The sequence below is a fragment of the Pipra filicauda genome, unplaced genomic scaffold (assembly GCF_003945595.2).
Source record: "Pipra filicauda isolate LSUMZ 115617 unplaced genomic scaffold, ASM394559v2 scaffold45_size4122338_pilon, whole genome shotgun sequence".
NCBI lineage: Eukaryota > Metazoa > Chordata > Aves > Passeriformes > Pipridae > Pipra > Pipra filicauda.
The window spans coordinates 575,306-581,305 of NW_024104598.1; positions in this window are offsets into that span (position 1 = coordinate 575,306).

A 6,000-nucleotide genomic window follows, 5' to 3' on the forward strand; every position below is an offset into this window, starting at 1 on the left:
TTGATGACTGAGTCATTTCCTCTCCCTGCTTGACTTCAGTGAGATAGTGTTTCTCTCACCACAGACACACACCCTTTGTAGCCAGGGACTTCTCCAGCAAGGGGGTCCAAAGCATACGCCTCAGCCTTAGGTGGAAATGCCTGAGTGCATGAGTCCTAAAGACAGCCCTGTATCACCAGAAATAGTCCAGCAGTCCAAGCAGAAACTACTTTTTTTTCCCAAAAAAATATTTTGCTTGCCAGCCCCTTTTCAAAACTCCAGGGTAACGCTGCCTTTGGCTACACCATTCTGCTAGAATAACCTGTCAGCCCTTTAATCTTTGATTTTTGTTCCCACGGATGTTTGGCAAATTAATTTGAAAATAGTGATGGGTTTGTCAAGATAAAAGGCAACAGCACTTCTGCAAACCGCTGAAGTGCAGCCTTCTGCTTCTGGATGTAGTCACCTGCCACCATGAGCTGGTCAAGGCCACCAGGTCAATCAACACAGGTCAGACATCAGTAACAGTAAAAATGTTCACTCCTAAACTAGAGCAAATTCAAATTAAGGACCTAGAGGGGAAAGATTCCATGTTCTCTCACAACTGATGTGCACCAACGCGGTCCCAGCTTCCAAACCACACAAGCACCAGGGGATCTGACCATACAGGAACTTGGCAGACAAGAACAACACCCAGCCACTCCTTTCTCTTTGATTTTTTCATATATTGCCATGGGAGATGCTTGAATGAGCTCAAGCTTAGCAGGAAAATGTCCCTGTTATCACTTTGGAGCTAAAACTGGGTTCCTCTCCACGTTTTCCCTTTTGAGGTACAGTAATTGCTCTCCGATTAGGAAGGAAACTGTACCAGCATTATTGCTCTAAAGGAGTCAGTGTTATCAAAAAACAACACATCAGGGCCTGTCCTCACAGGAAGGGAATCATAAGTAATCAGCAGAGCTATAACACAATTGGCTGCTGCTCCCTCCATGCTGAGTGCAGAAAAAAAACATTTTAGGGCACTTTTTTGTAGCCAAAGCATTTTGAAAGAACCCTGGTTCCTCTTTGACTCCCTGTCTGGCTTCCCCAAACATTGCTGTGTTTCCTCAACAGAACGTAAAAAGTCCTCAAGGATACAATGCAGGGGTCTTTCCACCAGTTTGGGAAACTGGTGCCATTCCTTCCCTGAGGGCTCCAAGAGTTTGCACTGGGAAAACCGCCCTCATTGGGTGACTTCCTCAAGGGGAAGAACTGCCTTAGTGTAGAAAAATAATGAAGATCCTTGGGTGACTAATTTCCAAATCACAGAAGATGCTGAGTTGGAAGGGACCCACAAGGATCATTGAGTCCAACTCCTGGCCCTGCACAGGACTATCCCCAAGAGTCACACCATGTGCCTGAGAGCATTGTCCAAATGCTCCTTGAACTCTATCTGTTTATTCCCTTTCAGGTTACCTCCCCTGAGAGTTCTTCCTAAAGTGTGTCCCAATGTGTGTGAATAATCCCAGGAGCAGTGATGGGTGTGAAGTTGGTTCTCTTACACAACTAGTTGACATAGTGGCCTCTTAACCCTGTCCAAGTGGTAAGAAAACTTAATTTCATCCATCAGGAGGTTCATCAATATCATTTGACTGTTAGATTGACCTCCATCCATCCATCCACGAACAGACTCACCCACACTACAAGCAGAGTACTTGCATCTGCATTATGTAGCAAGACCCAGCCTGAGCTCAGCATATTCTACAAAAGGAAACAGAAACACTGAATTTGGTTAATACACAGAATCTAACTGGAAGAGATGGCCAGGGAGCAGGGAATGGAGTCAAAGGAAGGCTGGTCAGAAAGGGTTTCCCATATTTCTGGAACACGGGTGGGGACTTCTATGTCCCACCCAAGTCAGGTGGGTTTGGGGATGTCAGGTGGTGGCGAAGGAGGAGCCGTGAAATCTGTAAAATTTGTGAAAACGAATTCTCCTGAAGGAGAATTTTAACAGCTCTTTCTACTCAACTGAGTCTGCCCTCAGCCCAGGCCTTCTGACAGTCCCTGATGGATCTGGAAAGAAAGGAATAAAACAGAAAACAAAAAGTTCTGTCAATAGACCACTTCAGAACGTTCCAATGTTTTGCTGTTTGGTGAGTTTAACCATGGATAACAAAAAGGAAAGTACATGAGCTTTGAGCTGTCAGAGAAGAGGCTGGGAAATCAGATAACGTCAGGGAGAAAGCTCCCAACGTTTTATGCTTATCATGTGTCCACAGAAATACAAATGTTTGTCCTTCGATCTCTGCTTTTCCTGTCTGTTTTCCCCCCTCTATTCTACATGGAAGTGCTCGTTGGTTAATTGAGCCCCGGATGAGCTTGGTGTCTGTACACAAAGGGATGTGATCACATCCCCCCCACAACCTCCCGGGCTGCCCAGAGTTCACAGATACAAAGTCTAAAGAGCCAAAGTAGGAACATCTGCTTTGCCGGGAGTCACGATTCCCCCATTTGGTCTGATCCAGGGGTCGTGGTCCTGCAGACCTTAGCAGAAGGTTTTTACCTCAAGGGGTGCTGAGACTACTGAGCTGCTTTTACATCTCAGCTGCTCTCCCCAAAAGGACTTTTGTCAGTTTGGTTGTTTGTTTTAGCGGTGATGTTTTTAAACTAAAGCCTCTGTGCCCAGAAGGCACATAAAATAAGAGGCTTTTAAAAGCCAGAGGATAAATAAAACACAACCTTGAATAAACAACAGGCTTTTGTCCTAATTTCCTGCCATTCCTTAATGGATGCTGATAAACTATCTGAATTTCTCAGTGTATTAATGCCACAATGACAGCAACACGAAACCCACAACCTCACAATAGCAACGATTTGACCAAATTGTTACCTTTTAGACAAGCAATTGTTGCATTCAAAGTGGTTTGTAGGCTATCGTGGTCTCACCAGGCTCCTTTCTCTACTCCATCACAGACTATTTGAGTGGGAGGCATTTATCAAGGAAAATGGCTAAATGGATAAGTCCACTCCAGGCTAACACATTTCAGAGAAAAAAAAAATCTTGTTTGGTCAGTTAAGACAGTGCACATCATGTTTCGTTACTGATTTTATACTCACCACTCTTACTAACCAACAGTGCTTATTTTCACCCTCGCCATCCCCTGCTGGTGTGTCTGTAAAAGTACAGTTGTGCCTGTCAGTGATTCCCACCATGACCACTTTGCCTTTGTTGTTTCTGGTCATTCAGTGCCCACTGGTCCATCCTGGAAGACTGTGGTTAATCCCTCCCTTCACCCAGGTTTGTGTATTTACGTATTTTTCCCTGAGGGTGGTGAGACCCTGGCACAGGTTGCCCAGAGAAGCTGTGGCTGTCCCATCCCTGGAAGTGTCCAAGGCCAGGTTGGACTGGGCTCTGAGCAACCTGGTCTGGTTGAAGATGTTCCTGCTTCTTGCAGGAGGGTTTGACTAAAGATGAGCTTTAAGGTGCCTTCCAGCCAGATCTATGAGCAGTAACACATAAGCTGTGAGTGCTCAGTAAATGCCAACACCTGTATTTAAGCACAAGAACTGCTCCTACACAGCCCTCTGCCACTATTTCACTGTAAATAACAAGGTGCTTTTTTATCCTCTCGGTCCGTCAGGATCAGAGCCTGAACCCAGGATTGCTGCTTCCAGCAGCTTCGATCCATGAGTCCACTCACCCCATTTGTGCCCTCGACTTTGTACCAAGGGCAAGTTAAAACAGCCTGAACACCCACCCAATGCTTTGTTTTGAGAACATTCCCAGGACACTTCACACCCAATTCATTTTTCTTTCTGAAGGTCTCGAAACAAAACAGGTGATGCTCGATAGCATAAACACACCCCCCAAACACGGCCTGAAATAGGCAGAAAGAAAAACAAATTTACAGAAAAATACAAGTTTGGGCATGTCTAGACACAAACATTTGTTTGGTGTGTGTAAGCACTTAATTGGTACTGCTTGGCAATGGGCTACATGCTAGAGAAATTGATTTTTGCCTGTGTTGATCCATTCACTTCTCTTTATTTCAGGACATGTCTAATTTTTACCAAAGGGTGGTGATAATTTTCACGATCACATTTAATTTTGCTTCAGAAACAAGCAAAACATTTAAACAGGCCAATTCATAAAAATATACTGAAATATTTGGCATAAAATGACTCCACATACAGGAATGAAAGCTGAGAATTCAATCATTTGTTACAAGAGGAGCAAGTGAGTATCATCCCTTAGCAGGAATATTTGTCCACTATTGTTCTTGTTTTCCTAAAGAATTATTTTCTCATATAAAAAGAAGAGAAGGCAGACCTTATATCATCAACTGTGAAACAATCTCTCAGGGTATGGATTCAAGTACTGAAAAGAATAATGGGGGCTTCTTAAACTCTCATTTTAGAGAGCAAAAGGCAGAGGATCTGAACTTCTGTGCCATAAAACAGGCTGAAAAAAGAGATTTTTAATTTATAATTAATAGATATTCCAATCACAAAGGCACATTAAAGTTCTCCTATGCTCAGGATTAACCCAAAACTAAAACAAATGGGAGCTGAGCCTTCCCCTGCCAGTCACAAGCCTTTTCTTTTTCAGCCCTGCAAGTATTCTGGGCATCACATCATGCCCTCAGTCCATCCTAGGAAGCTGTCACAGCTTGTCACAGGAGCAGCTCTGGGAGAACCAAGCCTGGCTGTGTTATGCTGAATTCCCTCAGTTATAATGATTTTGAGAAAAATATTGTTCATGAGCTACATAAACAATTTTAATTGGCTCGTGTGCCCAAAATGTGCTTTTTTTGTTTGGCTGCCAAGGTTGCTTTCTCGCTTGCTAATTATGTTTCTCTTTAGCTTTCAGCAAAAACAGGAAATAAAGCATCCATTACTCGAATGACAACTTTTCAACAAGCCAGCATTTCAACATCCATTGTGTAACTTCCGAGCCAGAGAGGAGCTAAGTGCCTCCAGAGCCACATGTCCCCTCTTGCAAGGGCCTTGTCGGCCCCTCAGCTCCAAAATAACAGGGCACAATGTTTGTGTGTGGCTAAAACAGGCCAGAGAGATTTCTGACTGCCCAAAGAATTCCCCTCATATTCATTTCATGAATCCTGAAGATCATGTCTTTTTACAAGGTCATGGAGGGATAGGAATGGTTTTAAACTGACAGAGGGTGGGTTTAGACTGAATACTGGGGAGAAATTCTTCCCTGTGAAGGGGATGAGGCCCTGGCACAGGTTGCCCAGAGAAGCTGTGGCTGCTCCATCCCTGGAAGGGTTCAAGGCCAGCCTGGATGGAGTTCTGACCATCCTGGTCTAGTGGAAGGTGTCCCTGCTTATGGCAGGGGATGGAACAAGATGGTCTTTAAGGTCCTTTCCAACCCAAACCAGTCTGTTATCCTGTGATTCCATGTGCTGGGCAGCTGTTGGCTTTACTGAGCCACCAGTCCAACTCACCAGTTCATTTTCTTTTCATTTTCATTCCAACCATTCATGTCCTCAAGAAAAGTTCAAAATAAATGTATTTGCAGCTTCAAAGTACCATCATCCAAGTCAGTGGCCATGGAACTTGGTACAAACAAAGCACCCCCAAAACTGTGGCTACAGATGTAGTTTTTCTCACCTAAACTCTTCAACATAAACATTGAGGATTTACCTGGGATGTTTGAAAATCAAATTGGTGAGATTTTAGAAACAGATTAAAGCATGGTCTCTTCTCCCTTACATGAAAATATGGTGGTCTTAAGCCAGAATAGGGTTGGACTGAGGGGTGTGTGTTTTTTCCTTTTACATCTCTATTGCTTTAGTGCTGATGTTGATTCTAAGCTCTGATTTGTTGTTGGAGACTTTTTAACAAGTCTTGTGAGTTAGGCTGTTTTTTCCCTCCCTATCTTTTGTGGTTTGAAAACACACTTTTGAAACCCCCCAGGATGAATGCTTTGGGTACCTTTTCCCAGCTCATCTGTGGAGGGAAAGCTCTTCTTCCTCGTGTTCAACCAACTGGGCTGCACTTGGCAAAGCAAGCAATAGGTAC